The sequence below is a fragment of the Nothobranchius furzeri genome, chromosome 8, assembly GCF_043380555.1.
Source record: "Nothobranchius furzeri strain GRZ-AD chromosome 8, NfurGRZ-RIMD1, whole genome shotgun sequence".
Taxonomy (NCBI): Eukaryota; Metazoa; Chordata; class Actinopteri; order Cyprinodontiformes; family Nothobranchiidae; genus Nothobranchius; species Nothobranchius furzeri.
In genome coordinates, this window is record NC_091748.1 from 2,551,236 (window position 1) to 2,573,781 (window position 22,546).

Here is a 22,546-nt window from a genome sequence, read left to right on the forward strand (position 1 = left end):
AGTACACTAAAACAAACCTGATCCCTCTAGGACATTCAGAAGCCAAGTTATAAGCCCACAAATGTGTAACTGGACCACTTCTTTAAAATGACACCAGATCCGGTGACCTTTGGGACATGGTTTGACCCCCTTAGGAAAGTGCTATCATCATGAAACGTTCAGATCACTTACAACTCAATAGATTCTACCTTCCTGTAACGTTTCAGCCTGATTGGACCTTGTTTTCACACAAATGAACCCAGATTGATGTGAAATTGTTCTTCGTGCAACATAATTCTGGGTGCGATTTAAAAACCATAAGTGCTAATGACTCCATTCCTTTTTGTGGTTGTAGGGGCTGTTAATTGGAGTACTCTAAAACAAACCTGACCTCTCTAGGACATTCAGAAGCCAAGTTATAAGCCCACAAATGTGTAACTGGACTACTTCTTTAAAGTGACACCAGGCCCTGTGACCATTGGGACATGGTTTTACCCCCTATAGGAATGTGCGATCATCATGAAACATTCAGATCACTTCCAACTCAATAGATTCTACCTTCTTGTAACGTTTCAGCCGGATTGGACCCTGTTTTCACACAAATGGACCCAGAATGATGTGAAATTGTGCTTCGTGCAACATAATTCTGGGTGCCATTTACAAACCATAAGTGCTAATGACTCCATTCCTTTTTGTGGTAATGGGGGCTGTTAATTGGAGTACTCTAAAACAAATCTGACCTCTCTAGGACATTCAGAAGCCAAGTTATAAGCCCACAAATGTGTAACTGGACTACTTCTTTAAATTGACACCAGATCCAGTGACGTTTGGGACATGGTTTGACCCCCTTAGCAAAGTGCTATCATCATGAAACGTTCAGATCACTTACAACTCAATAGATTCTACCTTCCTATAACGTTTCAGCCTGATTGGACCTTGTTTTCACACAAATGAACCCAGAATGATGTGAAATTGTGCTTCGTGCAACATAATTCCGGGTGCCATTTAAAAACCATAATTGCTAATGACTCCATTCCTTTTTGGGGTAATGGGGGCTGTTAATTGGAGTACTCTAAAACAAACCTGACCTCTCTAGGATATTCAAAAGCCAAGTTATAAGCCCACAAATGTGTAATTGGACTACTTCTTTAAAGTGACACCAGGCCCGGTGACCTTTGGGACATGGTTTGACCCCTATAGGAATGTGCGATCATCATGAAACGTTCAGATCATTTACAACTCAATAGATTCTACCTTCCTGTAACGTTTCAGCCTGATTGGACCTTGTTTTCACACAAATGAACCCAGAATGATGTGAAATTGTGCTTCGTGCAACATAATTCTGGGTGCCATTTACAAACCATAAGTGCTAATTACTCCAGTCCTTTTTGTGGTTGTAGGGGCTGTGAATTGGAGTACACTAAAACAAACCTGATCTCTCTAGGACATTCAGAAGCCAAGTTATAAGCCCACAAATGTGTAACTGGACTACTTCTTTACAGTGACACCAGGCCAAGTGACCTTTGGGACATGGTTTTACCCCCTATATGAATGTGCGATCATCATGAAACGTTCAAATCACTTACAGCTCAGGAGATTCTACCTTCCTGTAACGTTTCAGCCTGATTGGACCTTGTTTTCACACAAATGGACCCAGAATGATGTGAAATTTTGCTTCGTGCAACATAATTCTGGGTGCCATTTTAAAACCATAAGTGCTAATGACTCCATTCCTTTTTGTGGTTGTAGGGGCTGTTGATTGGAGTACATTAAAACAAACCTGACCTCTCTAGGATATTCAGAAGCCAAGTTATAAGCCCACAAAGGTGTAAATTGACTACTTCTTTAAAGTGACACCAGGCCCGGTGACCTTTGGGACATGGTTTGACCCCCTATAGGAATGTGCGATCATCATGAAACGTTCAGATCACTTACAACTCAATAGATTCTACCTTCCTGTAACGTTTCAGCCTGATTGGACCTTGTTTTCACACAAATGAACCCAGAATGATGTGAAATTGTGCTTCGTGCAACATAATTCTGGGTGCCATTTAAAAACCATAAGTGCTAATGACTCCATTCCTTTTTGTGGTTGTAGGGCCTGTTGATTGGAGTACTCAAAAACAAACCTGACCTCTCTAGGATATTCAGAAGCCAAGTTATAAGCCCACAAAGGTGTAACTGGACTACTTCTTTAAAGTGACACCAGGCCCGGTGACCTTTGGGACATTGTTTGACCCCCTATAGGAATGTGTGATTATCATGAAACGTTCAGATCACTTACAACTCAATAGATTCTACCTTCTTGTAACGTTTCAGCCTGATTGGACCTTGTTTTGACACAAATGGACCCAGAATGATGTGAAATTGTGCTTCGTGCAACATAATTCTGGGTGCCATTTACAAACCATAAGTGCTAATGACTCCATTCCTTTTTGTGGTTGTAGGGGCTGTTAATTGGAGTACACTAAAATAACCCTGATCTCTCTAGGACATTCATAAGCCAAGTTATAAGCCCACAAATGTGTAACTGGACTACTTATTTAAATTGACACCAGATCCGGTGACGTTTGGGACATGGTTTGACCCCCTTAGGAAAGTGCTATCATCATGAAACGTTCTGATCACTTACAACTCAATAGATTCTACCTTCCTGTAACGTTTCAGCCTGATTGGTTCTTGTTTTCACACACATGAACCCAGAATGATGTGAAATTGTGCTTCGTGCAACATAATTCTGGGTGCCATTTACAAACCATAAGTGCTAATGACTCCATTCATTTTTGTGGTTGTAGGGGCTGTTGATTGGAGTACACTAAAACAAACCTGATCTCTCTAGGACATTCAGAAGCCAGGTTATGAGCCCACAAAAGTGTAACTGGACTACTTCTTTAAAGTGACACCAGATCCGGTGACCTTTGGGACATGGTATGACCCCCTTAGGAATGTGCGATCATCATGAAACGTTCAGATCACTTACAACTCAATAGATTCTACCTTCCTGTAGCGTTTCAGCCTGATTAGACCTTGTTTTCACACAAATGGACCCAGAATGATGTGAAATTGTGCTTCGTGCAACATAATTCTGGGTGTCATTTAAAAACCATAAGAGCTAATGACTCCATTCCTTTTTGGGGCAATAGGGGCTGTTGATTGGAGTACCTTAAAACAAACCTGACCTCTCTGAGACATTCAGAAGCCAAGTTGTAAGCCCGCAAAGGTGTGTTTGGAACCCCGCCTTTAAGGAACAAGTGATTCGGTGACCTTTATGACCTGATTTGACACCCTTAGGAATGTGCTATCATCATGAAACACAGGAATCATTTACATCTCAATAGATTCTACTTTTCTGTGACGTTTCAGCCTGATTGAAGCTTTTTTATGAGAAATGGACCCAGAATGATGTGAAATTGTGCTTCGTGCAACATAATTCTGGGTGCCATTTCAAAACCATAAGTGCTAATGACTCTATTCCTTTTTGTGGGTGTAGGGGCTGTTGATTGGAGTACAATAAAACAAACCTTATCTCTCTAGGAAATTCTGAAGCCAAGTTATAAGCCCACAAAGGTGTAACTGGACTACTTCTTTAAAGTGACACCAGGCCCTGTGACCTTTGGGACATGGTTTGACCCCCTAGAGGAATGTGCGATCGTCATGAAACGTTCAGATCACTTACAACTCAATAGTTTCTACCTTATTGTAACGTTTCAGCCTGATTGGACCTTGTTTTCACACAAATGGACCCAGAAGGATGTGAAATTGTGCTTCATGCAACATAATTCTGGGTGCCATTTACAAACCATAAGTGCTAATGACTGCATTCCTTTTTGTGGTTGTAGGGACTGTTGATTGGAGTACATTAAAACAAACCTGACCTCTCTAGGATATTCAGAAGCCAAGTTATAAACCCACAAATGTGTAACTGGACTACTTCTTTAAATTGACACCAGATCCGGTGACCTTTGGGACATGGTTTGACCCCCTTAGGAAAATGCTATCATCATGAAACGTTCAGATCACTTACAACTCAATAGATTCTACCTTCCTGTAACGTTTCAGCCTGATTGGACCTTGTTTTCACACAAATGAACCCAGAATGATGTGAAATTGTGCTTCGTGCAACATAATTCTGGGTGCCATTTACAAACCATAAGTGCTAATGACTCCAGTCCTTTTTGTGGTTGTAGGGGCTGTTAATTGGAGTACACTAAAACAAACCTGATCTCTCTAAGACATTCAGAAGCCAAGTTATAAGCCCACAAATGTGTAACTGGACTACTTCTTTAAAGTGACACCAGGCCCGGTGACCTTTGGGACATGGTTTTACCCCCTATAGGAATGTGCGATCATCATGAAACGTTCAGATCACTTACAGCTCAGGAGTTTCTACCTTCCTGTAACGTTTCAGCCTGATTGGACCTTGTTTTCACACAAATGGACCCAGAATGATGTGAAATTTTGCTTCGTGCAACATAATTCTGGGTGCCATTTAAAAACCATAAGTGCTAATGACTCCATTCCTTTTTGTGGTTGTAGGGGCTGTTGATTGGAGTACATTAAAACAAACCTGACCTCTCTAGGATATTCAGAAGCCAAGTTATAAGCCCACAAAGGTGTAACTTGACTACTTCTTTAAAGTGACACCAGGCCCGGTGACCTTTGGGACATGGTTTGACCCCCTATAGGAATGTGCGATCATCATGAAACGTTCAGATCACTTACAACTCAATAGATTCTACCTTCCTGTAACGTTTCTGCCTGATTGGACCTTGTTTTCACACAAATGAACCCAGAATGATGTGAAATTGTGCTTCGTGCAACATAATTCTGGGTGCCATTTAAAAACCATAAGTGCTAATGACTCCATTCCTTTTTGTGGTTGTAGGGGCTGATGATTGGAGTACTCTAAAACAAACCTGACCTCTCTAGGATATTCAGAAGCCAAGTTATAAGCCCACAAATGTGTAACTGGACTACTTCTTTAAAGTGACACCAGGCCCGGTGACCTTTGGGACATGGTTTGACCCCCTATAGGAATGTGTGATTATCATGAAACGTTCAGATCACTTACAACTCAATAGATTCTACCTTCTTGTAACGTTTCAGCCTGAATGGACCTTGTTTTCACACAAATGGACCCAGAATGATGTGAAATTGTGCTTCGTGCAACATAATTCTGGGTGCCATTTACAAACCATAAGTGCTAATGACTCCATTCCTTTTTGTGGTTGTAGGGGCTGTTGATTGGAGTACACTAAAACAAACCTGATCCTCTAGGACATTCAGAAGCCAGGTTATAAGCCCACAAATGTGTAACTGGACTACTTCTTTAATGTGACACCAGATCCGGTGACCTTTGGGACATGGTTTGACCCCTTAGGAATGTGCGATCATCATGAAACGTTCAGATCACTTACAACTCAATAGATTCTACCTTCCTGTAGCGTTTCACCCGGATGAGACCTTGTTTTCACACAAATGGACCCAGAATGATGTGAAATTGTGCTTCGTGCAACATAATTCTGGGTGTCATTTAAAAACCATAAGAGCTAATGACTCCATTCCTTTTGGGGCAATAGGGGCTGTTGATTGGAGTACCCTAAAACAAACCTGACCTCTCTGAGACATTCAGAAGCCAAGTTGTAAGCCCCCAAAGGTGTGTTTGGAACCCCGCCTTTAAGGAACAAGTGATTTGGTGACCTTTATGACCTGATTTGACACCCTTAGGAATGTGCTATCATCATGAAACACAGGATTCATTTACAACTCAATAGATTCTACTTTTCTGTGACGTTTCAGCCTGATTGAAGCTTTTTTATGAGAAATGGACCCAGAATGTGTTATGGGTTACTCCTCCTGATTGTTTTAATGCATGTTTTTTCTTTCTCTGTGTAGGTTGGCTGTGGCTCTTCCTGCTGTTCCTGCCCCTCTTTGGAGCATCGGGGAATGCCGCAGCTGACTGCAATTTCCTGATTGCCACACCATGTATTTAAGCAGCTGCTTCCTGTGCATGGTGTGGCGTTGTTGTGAAGAGTTTCTGGTGTTTAGAGCATAGCTTTGTTTCGAGTCTGTGGTAGTTTTGTTTTGTATTACCCGTGAAGTCCTTTTCCCACTTATGTGGTGATTTTTTGTTATTAAAAGTAATCAGTATAGGATCTGGTCATCCTGTCTCCTGCATTTGGGTTTATTCCTGTGTACCCTCGCGTGACATTACAACGCCACCATGACCAACCCAGCAGGAGGAATACCAGCTGCCAACGTTCCCTTACCTGGGTCAGATGAGGACGCGGCAAGTGGAGGTGAACTTGCTGTATTGGCTCGGGAGTTACGCGGCTGCCTGTCCGGAATGCAACAACTCCATGGACGCCTCTCTAGGCTGGAGCAGGCTCCCACTCCGCAGGCTCCCACTCCGCCTCGTCAGGTCCGCCTGGGTTCCCCCGAGCTCTTCAATGGCACGGCTGTGGACTGCCGGCCGTTCCTCGCCTCCTGCAGGCTGCATTTTGACTTTAACCCCGGTGAGTTCCCCTCTGAAGAAAGCAAAGTAGCCTTCGCCATGAGCTTTTTAACTGGACAAGCTAAGAGGTGGGGCCTGGCGGAGTGGGACCGAGGCTCGGACCTCCGCCGCTCTTTTCGGGAATTCTCTCGCCAGCTGCTCATGGTGTTCGATCCATCCACTCCTCACCGAACTGCTGCTGCTGACTTACTCTGCCTTAGGCAGGGCGGACGTAGCGTCTCTGCCTATGCAGTGGAGTTCCGTACCTTGGCAGCTAACACTCGCTGGCCGGAATAGGCGCAGATCGACGTCTTCCTTCGAGGTCTCTCCAGCTCTCTGAAGGACGAGCTGGCTGCACGGGAGGTTCCGGAGGATCTGGAGGAGCTAATCGAGCTGGCTACCCGCATCGATCGTCGGAGGATGGAGCGAAGCAGAGAGGAAAGCCGTCTACCGGATTTTAACCACGCACCCCTCAGGGCCTTGTCACAGCCTCCCGTCGCTCGTGAGGCTCAGTCTCCTGTGGAACCCATGCAGCTGGGAGTGGGACGGCTCCCCGCATCTGAACGACGGAGACGGATGAGGGAGGGGCTGTGTCTGTACTGTGCTCGTCCCGGTCACCAGGTGCGTCAATGTCCGGGAAACGGGGGGGCTCACTAGCGGGGGGGCACCTAGTGAGTCGATTTTCATCTTCCTCCCCACCCTCTCGACCCCCCGTCAATGTGCTGGTGACCTATGGCCAGATGCAGAATGCTTATGAGACTTTGATTGACTCTGGTTCAGATGGTGATCTGATATCCCAGGAAGTGGTAAGCGCACTTTGTATTCCAGTAATACCCTTATCCCCTGCCTTGCTCATCCGTGCCATAAACGGTTCCATCATCCACAGAGTAACAGCACGCACGGTTCCTATTAAGGTAACTGTTTATGGAAACCATTCTGAACTTATGGATTTTTATGTAGTGGATTCCATGAGGCCTCCGGTTATTTTAGGTTTTCCTTGGTTGTGTAAACATTCTCCTCACATTGACTGGTGTTCAGGCCGTGTGCTCTCCTGGAGCTCTTTCTGTTTGCTGAACTGTTTAACGGCTGCTGCTACACGCTCCTCTGTCTCTAACCCTCCTGTTGAACCTCCAGACTTAAGTTCGGTGCCCCCCGAGTATGCAGACTTGGCCGCTGTGTTTTGCAAGGTGCGAGCCAAGGCCCTGCCCCCTCATCGTCCTTATGACTGCGCCATTGACCTCCTACCTGGAACGCAGCCTCCTAAGGGCCACATCTACCCCCTCGCCATCCCTGAGCGTGCGGCCATGGAGGAGTACCTACAGGAGAGCCTGCAGGCTGGGATCATTCGCCCATCCTCATCGCCAGCTGGGGCGGGATTCTTCTTTGTGGGCAAGCGGGATGGGGGCTTACGGCCCTGCATTGACTACAGAGTGCTGAATGCTATTACAGTCCGGAACACTTACCCTTTGCCTCTGTTACAGTCTGCTTTTGATCTTCTCAGGGGGGCACAGATCTTCACAAAGCTGGACCTGCGGAGCGCTTACCATTTGGTTCGTATTCGTGAGGGAGATGAGTGGAAGACTGCTTTCAATACTCCCAATGGCCATTTTGAGTATTTGGTCATGCCGTTTGGTCTCACCAATGCGCCCGCAGTTTTCCAATGCCTCATAAATGACGTTCTCAAGGACATGATCAACAAATTTGTGTTTGTTTATTTGGATGATATCTTGATATTTTCCCCAGACCGAGACACTCATGTGCAGCACGTCAGAGCCGTATTGCAGCGTCTTCTCGAGAACCAGCTGTTCTGCAAGGCGGAGAAATGTGAGTTCCACACAACACAAACCAAGTTCCTTGGGCATGTGGTTTCTCCTGGTTCAGTGCAGATGGACGAGGCTAAGGTACAAGCTGTTCTCGATTGGCCTGTCCCCGCGGATCGTAAGCAACTCCAGCGCTTCTTGGGGTTTGCTAACTTCTACAGACGTTTCATCAAAGGGTTCAGTGGCGTGGCTGCACCTCTCCATAAACTCACCTCAGCTCAGGTACGTTTTGTCTGGGACGTTGGAGCCAATAGGGCTTTTACTGAGCTTAAAAGACGTTTCTCTACGGCTCCTATCCTGACACAGCCTGACCCCTCCAAACAGTTTATTTTGGAGGTCGATGCGTCTGAGTCTGGGGTGGGGGCCGTGTTGTCACAGAGAGCGTCTGATAACAAAGTTCATCCCTGCGCGTATTTCTCCTGCAAGCTCAATCCTGCAGAGAGAAACTACGACATAGGGAACAGAGAGTTGCTAGCTGTTAAGCTAGCCCTTGATGAATGGCGCCACTGGCTGGAGGGTGCAAGACAGCCTTTTCTGGTGTGGACAGACCACAAGAACCTAGAGTACATTCGCACGGCTAAGCGACTTAATCCACGCCAAGCCCGGTGGGCTCTGTTTTTTGACCGTTTCAACTTCACCCTCTCTTATCGCCCTGGCAGCAAAAACATCAAACCTGACGCCTTGTCCCGACAATATCAGCAGGACTGCAGGTCGACAGAGGTCCCGGGTACCACCACCATCGTTCCTCCTGTCCTGGTACTTGGGGCTAACCGCTGGGCCTTGGAACGTAGGGTCAAGTCTGCAGTTTCAGGCACGATCCCAATCCCTGATGGATGCCCCCCTAACTGCTTGTTTGTGCCTTCGAGTCTACGCCCCGCGGTGCTGAAGTGGGGGCACTCGTCACGCCTGGCTTGCCATCCCGGGATGACAAGGACCGCCTTCCTGGTGGCTCAGCGTTTCTGGTGGCCCACCATGTCCTCTGACATACGAGCTTTCGTCTCCTCGTGCCCTGTGTGTGCCAGTGCTAAAGTGCCCAGAACCCCTGCTGCAGGTCTCCTACAGCCTTTACCTATCCCCTCAAGACCATGGTCCCACATAGCCATGGACTTCATCACGGGTCTGCCCCGTTCAAGAGGTAACACTGTCATTCTGACTATCGTGGACAGATTTTCGAAGTTGGTTCATGCTGTGCCCCTACAGAAACTGCCTTCGGCAAAACAACTGGCCGAGATAGTGGCACGACATGTGTTTCGACTGCACGGGCTTCCTGAGAACATTACCTCGGATCGGGGTCCACAGTTCGTGGCAGCATTCTGGAGAGAATTCTGCAAGCTCCTCGGGATAACGGTCAGTTTAAGTTCTGGTTTCCATCCTCAGACCAACGGGCAAGTGGAGCGGTTTAATCAGGACTTGGAGACCACCCTACGAGCTATGTGCTCTAAGAACCACTCGACCTGGTCCTCACAGCTCCCTTGGGCAGAATATTCCCATAATTCTCTTGTGAACTCTACCGGTTTCTCCCCTTTTCAGGCTGCCTATGGTTATCAGCCCCCACTTTTCCCCCATCAGGAGAGGTCTGCATCGGCCTCCGGCCCTGCCGCGTTTGTACGACGCTGTCGGCGCACTTGGGTGGACTACCGCTCTCGTCTGGTCCAGAATCAGGAACGGTTCACCGCAGTGGCGAACCGTCGGAGATCAGCCGCACCCGACTACAAGGTGGGAGACAAGGTTTGGCTTGCCTCGACAGATGTGCCATTGAAAGGGGGTTTGAGAAAGCTCCTTCCTCGGTACATCGGCCCCTATTCAGTGTCCAGGGTCATCAACCCGGTGGCGGTCAGGTTGGACCTTCCTCGCTCCCTGCGGATCCACCCTGTTTTACACATGAGCAAGCTTAAGCCCTTTGTGACTAGCCCCTTGCATCCGCCCCCTGCGGCTCCGCCTGCTCCTCGCCTTGTGGACGGTGGTCCGGTCTTCAAGGTGAACAAGCTCCTGGCCTCTCGGAGGGTGGGTCGGGGCATCCAGTACCTGGTGGATTGGGAGGGTTACGGCCCGGCGGACCGCCAGTGGGTCCCCGAACGCCACGTCCTGTGCCGTGACCTGATCGCCCGTTTTCACCGGGACAACCCTGATCAGCCTCGTCGTCCGTCTGGAAGCCGGACCTTGTGAGGGGGGTTATGTTATGGGTTACTCCTCCTGATTGTTTTAATGCATGTTTTTTCTTTCTCTGTGTAGGTTGGCTGTGGCTCTTCCTGCTGTTCCTGCCCCTCTTTGGAGCATCGGGGAATGCCGCAGCTGACTGCAATTTCCTGATTGCCACACCATGTATTTAAGCAGCTGCTTCCTGTGCATGGTGTGGCGTTGTTGTGAAGAGTTTCTGGTGTTTAGAGCATAGCTTTGTTTCGAGTCTGTGGTAGTTTTGTTTTGTATTACCCGTGAAGTCCTTTTCCCACTTATGTGGTGATTTTTTGTTATTAAAAGTAATCAGTATAGGATCTGGTCATCCTGTCTCCTGCATTTGGGTTTATTCCTGTGTACCCTCGCGTGACAGAATGATGTGAAATTGTGCTTCGTGCAACATAATTCTGGGTGCCATTTCAAAACCATAAGTGCTAATGACTCTATTCCTTTTTGTGGGTATAGGGGCTGTTGATTGGAGTACAATAAAACAAACCTGACCTCTCTAGGAAATTCTGAAGCCAAGTTATAAGCCCACAAAGGTGTAACTGGACTACTTCTTTAAAGTGACACCAGGCCCTGTGACCTTTGGGACATGGTTTGACCCCCTAGAGGAATGTGCGATCGTCATGAAACGTTCAGATCACTTACAACTCAATAGTTTCTACCTTATTGTAACGTTTCAGCCTGAATGGACCTTGTTTTCACACAAATGGACCCAGAAGGATGTGAAATTGTGCTTCGTGCAACATAATTCTGGGTGCCATTTACAAACCATAAGTGCTAATGACTCCATTCCTTTTTGTGGTTGTAGGGACTGTTGATTGGAGTACATTAAAACAAACCTGACCTCTCTAGGATATTCAGAAGCCAAGTTATAAACCCACAAATGTGTAACTGGACTACTTCTTTAAATTGACACCAGATCCGTTGACCTTTGGGACATGGTTTGACCCCCTTAGGAAAATGCTATCATCATGAAACGTTCAGATCACTTACAACTCAATAGATTCTACCATCCTGTAACGTTTCTGCCTGATTGGACCTTTTTTTCACACAAATGAACCCAGAATGATGTGAAATTGTGCTTCGTGCAACATAATTCTGGGTGCCATTTAAAAACCATAAGTGCTAATGACTCCATTCCTTTTTGTGGTTGTAGGGGCTTTTGATTGGAGTACACTAAAACAAACCTGATCTCTCTAGGAAATTCAGAAGCCAAGTTATAAGCCCACAAAGGTGTAACTGGACTACGTCTTTGAAGTGACACCAGGCCCGGTCACCTTTGGGACATGGTTTGACCCCCTATAGGAATGTGCGATCATCATGAAACGTTCAGATCACTTACAACTCAATAGTTTCTACCTTCTTGTAACAATTCAGCCTGATTGGACCTTGTTTTCACACAAATGGACCCAGAATGATGTGAAATTGTGCTTCGTGCAACATAATTCCGGGTGCCATTTACAAACCATAAGGGCTGTTTATTGGAGTACACTAAAACAAACCTGATCTCTCTAGGAAATTCAGAAGCCAAGTTATAAGCCCACAAATGTGTAACTGGACTACTTCTTTAAATTGACACCAGATCCGGTGACCTTTGGGACATGGTTAGAGCCCCTTAGGAAAGTGCTATCATCATGAAACGTTCAGATCACTTACAACTCAATAGATTCTACCTTCCTGTAACGTTTCTGCCTGATTGGACCTTGTTTTCACACAAATGAACCCAGAATGATGTGAAATTGTGCTTCGTGCAACATAATTCTGGGTGCCATTTAAAAACCATAAGTGCTAATGACTCCATTCCTTTTTGGGGTAATGGGGGCTGTTAATTGGAGTACTCTAAAACAAACCTGACCTCTCTAGGATATTCAGAAGCCAAGTTATAAGACCACAAAGGTGTAACTGGACTACTTCTTTAAATTGACACCAGATCCGGTGACCTTTGGGACATGGTTTGACCCCCTTAGGAAAGTGCTATCATCATGAAACGTTCAGATCACTTACAACTCAATAGATTCTACGTTCCTGTAACATTTCAGCCTGATTGGACCTTGTTTTCACACAAATGGACCCAGAATGATGTGAAATTGTGCTTCGTGAAACATAATTCTGGGTGCCATTTAAAAACCATAAGTGCTAATGACTCCATTTCTTTTTGAGGTTGTAGGGGCTGATGATTGGAGTACACTAAAACAAACCTGATCTCTCTAGGACATTCAGAAGCCAAGTTATAAGCCCACAAATATGTAACTGGACTACTTCTTTAAAGTGACACCAGGCCCTGTGACCTTTGGGACATGGTTTTACCCGCTATAGGAATGTGCGATCATCATGAAACGTTCAGATCACTTACAACTCAATAGATTCTACCTTCCTGTAACGTTTCAGCCTGAGTGGACCTTGTTTTCACACAAAAGAACCCAGAATGATGTGAAATTGTGCTTCGTGCAACATAATTCTGGGTGCCATTTAAAAACCATAAGTGCTAATGACTCCATTCCTTTTTGTGGTAATGGGGGCTGTTAATTGGAGTACTCTAAAACAAACCTGACCTCTCTAGGATATTCAGAAGCCAAGTTATAAGCCCACAAAGGTGTAACTGGACTACTTCTTTAAAGTGACACCAGGCCCGGTGACCTTTGGGACATGGTTCGACCCCCTATAGGAATGTGCAATCATCATGAAACGTTCATATCACTTACAACTCAATAGATTCTACCTTCTTGTAACGTTTCAGCCTGATTGGACCTTGTTTTCACACAAATGTACCCAGAATGATGTGATATTGTGCTTCGTGCAACATAATTCTGGGTGCCATTTACAAACCATAAGTGCTAATGACTCCATTCCTTTTTGTGGTTGTAGGGGCTGTTAATTGGAGTACACTAAAACAAACCTGATCTCTCTAGGACATTCAGAAGCCAAGTTATAAGCCCACAAATGTGTAACTGGACTACTTCTTTAAAGTGACACCAGGCCCGGTGACCTTTGGGACATGGTTTTACCCCCTATAGGAATGTGCGATCATCATGAAACGTTCAGATCACTTACAGCTCAGTAGATTCTACCTTCCTGTAACATTTCAGCCTGATTGGACCTTGTTTTCACACAAATGGACCCAGAATGATGTGAAATTTTGCTTCGTGCAACATAATTCTGGGTGCCATTTAAAAACCATAAGTGCTAATGACTCCATTCCTTTTTGTGGTTGTAGGGGCTGTTGATTGGAGTACATTAAAACAAACCTGACCTCTCTAGGATATTCAGAAGCCAAGTTATAAGCCCACAAAGGTGTAACTGGACTACTTCTTTGAAGTGACACCAGGCCCGGTGACCTTTGGGACATGGTTTGACCCCCTATAGGAATGTGCGATCATCATGAAACGTTCAGATCACTTACAACTCAATAATTTCTACCTTCTTGTAACAATTCAGCCTGATTGGACCTTGTTTTCACACAAATGGACCCAGAATGATGTGAAATTGTGCTTCGTGCAACATAATTCCGGGTGCCATTTACAAACCATAAGGGCTGTTTATTGGAGTACACTAAAACAAACCTGATCTCTCTAGGAAATTCAGAAGCCAAGTTATAAGCCCACAAATGTGTAACTGGACTACTTCTTTAAATTGACACCAGATCCGGTGACCTTTGGGACATGGTTTGAGCCCCTTAGGAAAGTGCTATCATCATGAAACGTTCAGATCACTTACAACTCAATAGATTCTACCATCCTGTAACGTTTCTGCCTGATTGGACCTTGTTTTCACACAAATGAACCCAGAATGATGTGAAATTGTGCTTCGTGCAACATAATTCTGGGTGCCATTTAAAAACCATAAGTGCTAATGACTCCATTCCTTTTTGGGGTAATGGGGGCTGTTAATTGGAGTACTCTAAATCAAACCTGACCTCTCTAGGATATTCAGAAGCCAAGTTATAAGACCACAAAGGTGTAACTGGACTACTTCTTTAAATTGACACCAGATCCGGTGACCTTTGGGACATGGTTTGACCCCCTTAGGAAAGTGCTATCATCATGAAACGTTCAGATCACTTACAACTCAATAGATTCTACGTTCCTGTAACATTTCAGCCTAATTGGACCTTGTTTTCACACAAATGGACCCAGAATGATGTGAAATTGTGCTTCGTGCAACATAATTCTGGGTGCCATTTAAAAACCATAAGTGCTAATGACTCCATTTCTTTTTGAGGTTGTAGGGGCTGATGATTGGAGTACACTAAAACAAACCTGATCTCTCTAGGACATTCAGAAGCCAAGTTATAAGCCCACAAATATGTAACTGGACTACTTCTTTAAAGTGACACCAGGCCCTGTGACCTTTGGGACATGGTTTTACCCGCTATAGGAATGTGCGATCATCATGAAACGTTCAGATCACTTACAACTCAATAGATTCTACCTTCCTGTAACGTTTCAGCCTGAGTGGACCTTGTTTTCACACAAAAGAACCCAGAATGATGTGAAATTGTGCTTCGTGCAACATAATTCTGGGTGCCATTTAAAAACCATAAGTGCTAATGACTCCATTCCTTTTTGTGGTAATGGGGGCTGTTAATTGGAGTACTCTAAAACAAACCTGACCTCTCTAGGATATTCAGAAGCCAAGTTATAAGCCCACAAAGGTGTAACTGGACTACTTCTTTAAAGTGACACCAGGCCCGGTGACCTTAGGAACATGGTTCGACCCCCTATAGGAATGTGCAGTCATCATGAAACGTTCATATCACTTACAACTCAATAGATTCTACCTTCTTGTAACGTTTCAGCCTGATTGGACCTTGTTTTCACACAAATGGACCCAGAATGATGTGAAATTGTGCTTCGTGCAACATAATTCTGGGTGCCATTTACAAACCATAAGTGCTAATGACTCCATTCATTTTTGTGGTTGTAGGGGCTGTTGATTGGAGTACACTAAAACAACCCTGATCTCTCTAGGACATTCAGAAGCCAAGTTATAAGCCCACAAATGTGTAACTGGACTACTTCTTTAAATTGACACCAGATCCAGTGACCTTTGGGACATGATTTGACCCCCTTAGGAAAGTGCTATCATCATGAAACATTCAGATCACTTACAACTCAATAGATTCTACCTTCCTGTAACGTTTCTGCCTGATTGGACCTTGTTTTCACACAAATGAACCCAGAATGATGTGAAATTGTGCTTCGTGCAACATAATTCTGGGTGCCATTTAAAAACCATAAGTGCTAATGACTCCATTCCTTTTTGGGGTAATGGGGGCTGTTAATTGGAGTACTCTAAAACAAACCTGACCTCTCTAGGATATTCAGAAGCCAAGTTATAAGCCCACAAAGGTGTAACTGGACTACTTCTTTAAATTGACACCAGATCCGGTGACCTTTGGGACATGGTTTGACCCCCTTAGGAAAGTGCTATCATCATGAAACGTTCAGATCACTTACAACTCAATAGATTCTACCTTCCTGTAACATTTCAGCCTGATTGGACCTTGTTTTCACACAAACGGACCCAGAATGATGTGAAATTGTGCTTCGTGCAACATAATTCTGGGTGCCATTTAAAAACCATAAGTGCTAATGACTCCATTTCTTTTCTAGGTTGTAGGGGCTGATGATTGGAGTACTCTAAAACAAACCTGACCTCTCTAAGATATTCAGAAGCCAAGTTATAAGCCCACAAATGTGTAACTGGACTACTTCTTTAAAGTGACACCAGGCCCGGTGACCTTTGGGACATGGTTTGACCCCCTATAGGAATGTGTGATTATCATGAAACGTTCAGATCACTTACAACTCAATAGATTCTACCTTCTTGTAACGTTTCAGCCTGATTGGACCTTGTTTTGACACAAATGGACCCAGAATGATGTGAAATTGTGCTTCGTGCAACATAATTCTGGGTGCCATTTACAAACCATAAGTGCTAATGACTCCATTCCTTTTTGTGGTTGTAGGGGCTGTTGATTGGAGTACACTAAAACAACCCTGATCTCTCTAGGACATTCAGAAGCCAACTTATAAGCCCACAAATGTGTAACTGGACTACTTATTTAAATTGACACCAGATCCGGTGACGTTTGGGACATGGTTTGACCCCCTTAGGAAAGTGCTATCATCATGAAACGTTCTGATCACTTACAACTCAATAGATTCTACCTTCCTGTAACATTTCAGCCTGATTGGTTCTTGTTTTCACACAAATGAACCCAGAATGATGTGAAATTGTGCTTCGTGCAACATAATTCTGGGTGCCATTTACAAACCATAAGTGCTAATGACTCCATTCCTTTTTGTGGTTGTAGGGGCTGTTGATTGGAGTACACTAAAATAAACCTGATCTCTCTAGGACATTCAGAAGCCAAGTTATAAGCCCACAAATGTGTAACTGGACTACTTCTTTAAAGTGACACCAGATCCGGTGACCTTTGGGACATGGATTGACCCCCTTAGGAACGTGCGATCATCATGAAACGTTCAGATCACTTACAACTCAATAGATTCTACCTTCCTGTAGCGTTTCAGCCTGATTGGACCTTGTTTTCACACAAATGGACCCAGAATGATGTAAAATTGTGCTTCGTGCAACATAATTCTGGGTGTCATTTAAAAACCATAAGAGCTAATGACTCCATTCCTTTTTGGGGCAATAGGGGCTGTTGATTGGAGTACCCTAAAACAAACCTGACCTCTCTAGGATATTCAGAAGCCAAGTTATAAGCCCACAAATGTGTAACTGGACTACTTCTTTAAAGTGACACCAGGCCCGGTGACCTTTGGGACATGGTTTGACCCCCTATAGGAATGTGTGATTATCATGAAACGTTCAGATCACTTACAACTCAATAGATTCTACCTTCTTGTAACGTTTCAGCCTGATTGGACCTTGTTTTCACACAAATGGACCCAGAATGATGTGAAATTGTTCTTCGTGCAACATAATTCTGGGTGCCATTTACAAACCATAAGTGCTAATGACTCCATTCCTTTTTGTGGTTGTAGGGGCTGTTGATTGGAGTACACTAAAACAAACCTGACATCTCTAGGACATTCAAAAGCCAAGTTATAAGCCCACAAATGTGTAACTGGACTACTTCTTTAAAGTGACACCAGGCCCGGTGACCTTTGGGACATGGTTTGACCCCCTATAGGAATGTGCGATCATCTTGAAACGTTCAGATCACTTACAACTCAATAGATTCTACCTTCTTGTAACGTTTCAGCCTGATTGGACCTTGTTTTCACACAAATGGACCCAGAATGATGTGAAATTGTGCTTCGTGCAACATAATTCTGGGTGCCATTTACAAACCATAAGTGCTAATGACTCCATTCCTTTTTGTGGTTGTAGGGGCTGTTGATTGGAGTACAATAAAACAAACCTGATCTCTTTAGGACATTCAGAAGCCAAGTTATAAGCCCACAAATGTGTAACTGGACTACTTCTTTAAAGTGACACCAGGACCGGTGACCTTTGGGACATGGTTTGACCCCCTATAGGAATGTGTAATCATCATGAAACGTTCATATCACTTACAACTCAATAGATTCTACCTTCCTGTAACGTTTCAGCCTGATTGGTTCTTGTTTTCACTCAAATGAACCCAGAATGATGTGAAATTGTGCTTCGTGCAACATAATTCTGGGTGCCATTTACAAACCATGAGTGCTAATGCCTCCATTCCTTTTTGTGGTTGTAGGGGCTGTTGATTGGAGTACACTAAAATAAACCTGATCTCTCTAGGACATTCAGAAGCCAGGTTATAAGCCCACAAATGTGTAACTGGACTACTTCTTTAAAGTGACACCAGATCCGGTGACCTTTGGGACATGGTTTGACCCCCTTAGGAATGTGCGATCATCATGAAACGTTCAGATCACTTACAACTCAATAGATTCTACCTTCCTGTAGCGTTTCAGCCTGATTGGACCTTGTTTTCACACAAATGGACCCAGAATGATGTGAAATTGTGCTTCGTGCAACATAATTCTGGGTGTCATTTAAAAACCATAAGAGCTAATGACTCCATTCCTTTTTGGGGCAATAGGGGCTGTTGATTGGAGTACCCTAAAACAAACCTGACCTCTCTGAAACATTCAGAAGCCAAGTTGTAAGCCCCCAAAGGTGTGTTTGGAACCCCGCCTTTAAGGAACAAGTGATCCGGTGACCTTTATGACCTGATTTGACACCCTTAGGAATGTGCTATCATCATGAAACACAGGAATAATTTACAACTCAATAGATTCTACTTTTCTGTGACGTTTCAGCCTGATTGAAGCTTTTTTATGAGAAATGGACCCAGAATGATGTGAAATTGTGCTTCGTGCAACATAATTCTGGGTGCCATTTAAAAACCATAAGTGCTAATGACTCAATTCCTTTTTGTGGTAATGGGGGATGTTAATTGGAGTACTCTAAAACAAACCTTACCTCTCTAGGATATTCAGAAGCCAAGTTATAAGCCCACAAAGGTGTAACTGGACAACTTTAAAGTGACACCAGGCCCTGTGACCTTTGGGACATGGTTTGACCCCCTATAGGAATGTGCGATCATCATGAAACGTTCAGATCAGTTACAACTCAATAGATTCTACCTTCTTGTAACGTTTCAGCCTGATTGGACTTTGTTTTCACACAAATGGACCCAGAATGATGTGAAATTGTGCTTCGTGCAACATAATTCTGGGTGCCATTTACAAACCATAAGTGCTATTGACTCCATTCCTTTTTGTGGTTGTAGGGGCTGTTGATTGGAGTACACTAAAACAAACCTGACCTCTCTAGGACATTCAGAAGCCAAGTTATAAGCCCACAAATGTGTAACTGGACTACTTATTTAAATTGACACCAGATCCGGTGACGTTTGGGACATGGTTTGACCCCCTTAGGAAAGTGCTATTATCATGAAACGTTCTGATCACTTACAACTCAATAGATTCTACCTTCCTGTAACGTTTCAGCCTGATTGGTTCTTGTTTTCACACAAATGAACCCAGAATGATGTGAAATTGTGCTTCGTGCAACATAATTCTGGGTGCCATTTACAAACCATAAGTGGTAATGACTCCATTCCTTTTTGTGGTTGTAGGGGCAGTTGATTGGAGTACACTAAAATAAACCTGATCTCTCTAGGACATTCCGAAGCCAAGTTATAAGCCCACAAATGTGTAACTGGACTACTTCTTTAAAGTGACACCAGATCCGGTGACCTTTGGGACATGGTTTGACCCCTTTAGGAATGCGCGATCATCATGAAACATTCAGATCACTTACAACTCAATAGATTCTACCTTCCTGTAGCGTTTCAGCCTGACTGGACCTTGTTTTCACACAAATGGACCCAGGATGATGTAAAATTGTGGTTCGTGCAACATAATTCTGGGTGTCATTTAAAAACCATAAGAGCTAATGACTCCATTCCTTTTTGGGGCAATAGGGGCTGTTGATTGGAGTACCCTAAAACAAACCTGACCTCTCTAGGATATTCAGAAGCCAAGTAATAAGCCCACAAAGGTGTAAATGGACTGCTTCTTTAAATTGACACCAGATCCGGTGACGTTTGGGACATGGTTTGACCCCCATAGGAAAGTGCTATCATCATGAAACGTTCAGATCACTTACAACTCAATAGATTCTACCTTCCTGTAACGTTTCAGCCTGATTGGACCTTGTTTTCACACAAATGCACCCAGAATGATGTGAAATTGTGCTTCGTGCAACATAATTCTGGGTGCCATTTAAAAACCATAAGTGCTAATGACTCCATTCCATTTTGGGGTAATGGGGGCTGTTAATTGGAGTACACTAAAACAAACCTGACCTCTCTAGGATATTCAGAAGCCAAGTTATAAGCCCAGAAATGTGTAACTGGACTACTTCTTTAAAGTGACACCAGGCCCGGTGACCTTTGGGACATGGTTTGACCCCCTATAGGAATGTGTTATTATCATGAAACGTTCAGATCACTTACAACTCAATAGATTCTACCTTCTTGTAACGTTTCAGCCTGATTGGACCTTGTTTTCACACAAATGGACCCAGAATGATGTGAAATTGTGCTTCGTGCAACATAATTCTGGGTGCCATTTACAAACCATAAGTGCTAATGACTCCATTCCTTTTTGTGGTTGTAGGGGCTGTTGATTGGAGTACACTAAAACAAACATGATCTCTCTAGGACATTCAGAAGCCAAGTTATAAGCCCACAAATGTGTAACTGGACTACTTCTTTAAATTGACGCCAGATCCGGTGACGTTTTGGACATGGTTTGACCCCCTTAGGAAAGTGCTATCATCATGAAACGTTCAGATCACCTACAACTCAATAGATTCTACCTTCCTGTAAAGTTTCAGCCTGATTGGACCTTGTTTTCACACAAATTAACCCAGAATGATGTGAAATTGTGCTTAGTGCAACATAATTCTGGGTGCCATTTACAAACCATAAGTGCTAATGACTCAATTCCCTTTTGTGGTTGTAGGGCCTGTTGATTGGAGTACACTAAAACAAACCTGATCTCTCTAGGACATTCAGAAGCCAAGTTATAAGCCCACAAAGGTGTAACTGGACTACTTCTTTAAAGTGACACCAGGCCCGTTGACCTTTGGGACATGGTTTGACCCCCTATAGGAATGTGCGATCATCATGAAACGTTCAGATCACTTACAACTCAATAGATTCTCCCTTCTTGTAACGTTTCAGCCTGATTGGACTTTGTTTTCACACAAATGAACCCAGAATGATGTGAAATTGTGCTTCGTGCAACATAATTCTGGGTGCCATTTACAAACCATAAGTGCTATTGACTCCATTCTTTTTTGTGGTTGTAGGGGCTGTTGATTGGAGTACAATAAAACAAACCTGACCTCTCTAGGACATTCAGAAGCCAAGTTATAAGCCCACAAATGTGTAACTGGACTACTTATTTAAATTGACACCAGATCCGGTGACGTTTGGGACATGGTTTGACCCCCTTAGGAAAGTGCTATCATCATTAAACGTTCTGAACACTTACAACTCAATAGATTCTACCTTCCTGTAACGTTTCAGCCTGATTGGTTCTTGTTTTCACACAAATGAACCTAGAATGATTTGAAATTGTGCTTCGTGCAACATAATTCTGGGTGCCATTTTCAAACCATAAGTGGTAATGACTCCATTCCTTTTTGTGGTTGTAGGGGCTGTTGATTGGAGTACACTAAAATAAACCTGATCTCTCTAGGACATTCAGAAGCCAAGTTATAAGCCCACAAATGTGTAACTGGACTACTTCTTTAAAGTGACACCAGATCCGGTGACCTTTGGGACATGGTTTGACCCCTTTAGGAATGCGCGATCATCATGAAACGTTCAGATCACTTACAACTCAATAGATTCTACCTTCCTGTAGCGTTTCAGCCTGATTGGACCTTGTTTTCACACAAATGGACCCAGAATGATGTAAAATTGTGGTTTGTGCAACATAATTCTGGGTGTCATTTAAAAACCATAAGAGCTAATGACTCCATTCCTTTTTGGGGCAATAGGGGCTGTTGATTGGAGTACCCTAAAACAAACCTGACCTCTCTAGGATATTCAGAAGCCAAGTTATAATCCCACAAAGGTGTAAATGGACTACTTCTTTAAATTGACACCAGATCCGGTGACGTTTGGGACATGGTTTGACCCCCATAGGAAAGTGCTATCATCATGAAACGTTCAGATCACTTACAACTCAATAGATTCTACCTTCCTGTAACGTTTCAGCCTGATTGGACCTTGTTTTCACACAAATGGACCCAGAATGATGTGAAATTGTGCTTCGTGCAACATAATTCTGGGTGCCATTTAAAAACCATAAGTGCTAATGACTCCATTCCTTTTTGGGGTAATGGGGGCTGTTAATTGGAGTACACTAAAACAAACCTGATCTCTCTAGGATATTCAGAAGCCAAGTTATAAGCCCACAAATGTGTAACTGGACTACTTCTTTAAAGTGACACCAGGCCCGGTGACCTTTGGGACATGGTTTGACCCCCTATAGGAATGTGTTATTATCATGAAACGTTCAGATCACTTACA